At 49.8% G+C, this 1,839-nt stretch overlaps 1 pseudogene; it reads left to right on the forward strand.

Moving 5' to 3' along the window:
* Positions 1–1,067: 1,067 nt before the first annotated feature.
* LOC114635252 lies at positions 1,068–1,392 on the forward strand (annotated as a pseudogene).
* Positions 1,393–1,839: the final 447 nt, after the last annotated feature.

Genomic DNA, 1,839 nt, shown 5'->3' on the forward strand with positions numbered 1-1,839 from the left:
GGAGGGAGGGAGGGAGGGAGGGAAAAGAAAATCTACTTTCTATTCCTCATCAGTCTCCTGCTGTCCGAATTGAGGCAATCTCCCGCCTTAGCTGGATCCAGTCACACACCACCAGCCCAGGCCATCAAACCAAGGTGAAGGAATAAAGTGTCTGCCCCTAGCCGTCTAGCCATGTAGGGCTTCAGGAGGCCTAAGGCTTTGTGGTGGGCACTCAGTTCACTGTACAAGGAAAAGGCATAAAGTCAAGATCAGACCTGGGCTGAAGAGGTGGCTCAGTGGGTAAAGTGCTGTCCACACAAACACGAGGATTTGAGTTCAATCCCCAAGACCTATCTTAAAAGGCCGAGTTCGGTGATGTGCAGTTGTCACCCCAGGGCTGGGGAAGTAGGGGTAAGAGGGTCTCTGGGGTTCACTGGCCAGCCAGCTTAGATGAGCCAGTGAGCCCTAGGCCATTTGGAATCCCTGTCTGAAAAAGTAAAATGGACCATTCCTGAGAAATAACCCTTGAGGCCAGCTCTCACTTCCACAGACGTATGTGCGCACATATTCACACACACACACACACACACACACACATACACACACACATATACACGGCCCCTCAAGTTCCACAGTAATTGATACCCCTGAACCCTTCAGTCTGTTACTCTTTCCTGGGAAGGCCAATTCACACATTAAAGTAAAGCACCTAATTTAAAGTTTTATGGTTAATAACCACACAGAGGCTTTGCCCTGCAGGGACACGCCAGGGGGTGTCCCCTCAAGGAAACATCCTGTCCTTGAGCTGCTAAGCACCTCTCTAAGACAGACGCACTATGACTCAGATATGAAATGTTCCAAAGGCTTGAAGCAAGAGAAGGTCACCAACTGAGTCAAGAATTCCACTGTCGTTAATGCTGAGAATGGTGGCCAACATGGAGAGATTGTCTGTTCTGAAGTTTCAGCCACATTTCTAGTGAGAATGTTAAAATAAAATAAAATAAAATAATAGGCCTTGCAGATGCTGCTGTCCCCTGTCGCTACTTGCTACAGGTATATGGTCGACCCCACCATGTTTAGCAGGGTTCATGTACAGGGTGGGGCAGGGAGGGGGTGACTTCACAGGCCATAATGGCACAGGTGGCTGGTCCATCTACAGGGAGAAATTCTAGGATGAGAACAGCATCCTGGAGCATACAGGCCCTGGCATCTTGTCCATGGCAAATGCCGGATCAAACACAAATGGGTTCCAGTTTTTTGTCTGCAGTGCCAAGACTGAGTGGGTGAACGGCAAGCACATGGTCTCTGGGAAGGTGAGAGAAGGGTGAGCATTGTGGAAGCCATGGGGCATTTGGATCCAGAAATGGCAAGACCAGCAACAGGATCACCATTTCTGACTGCGGACGACTCTAACTCCTTTGACTTGCGGGCATCTTACCCACCAGACCATTCCTTCTGTAGCTCGGGAGAGCCCCACCCCCACCCCCATCTGCTCACAGTACCCTGTCATCTCTGTTCTTGCTGAAGTTCTTTGAGTTCCAAATTTTCCTCACTCCCCTCCAAGTCTAGCTGGATCGCAGAGTTAGGTTTATGATTTTGAATAAAAACTAAATAAGGACATATAAAATAATAATAGTGTTGCCAGCGAAGAGCTGGGGCTATGTCTCAGTGCTCAGAGTGATCACCAAGCATGGGCAAAGCCCTCAGTTCACACCCTAGTGCAGCATAAACCCAGCATGGCGATACACACTTCTCATGCCAGCACTCAGAAGGTAGAGGCAGGAGGGTTAAGAGTTCAAAGTCGCCGGGCGGTGGTGGTGGCGCACGCCTTTAATCCCAGCACTTGGGAGGCAGAGGCAG

This window comes from Grammomys surdaster, unplaced genomic scaffold (genome assembly GCF_004785775.1).
Source record: "Grammomys surdaster isolate TR1022 unplaced genomic scaffold, NIH_TR_1.0 73571, whole genome shotgun sequence".
Taxonomy (NCBI): domain Eukaryota; kingdom Metazoa; phylum Chordata; class Mammalia; order Rodentia; family Muridae; genus Grammomys; species Grammomys surdaster.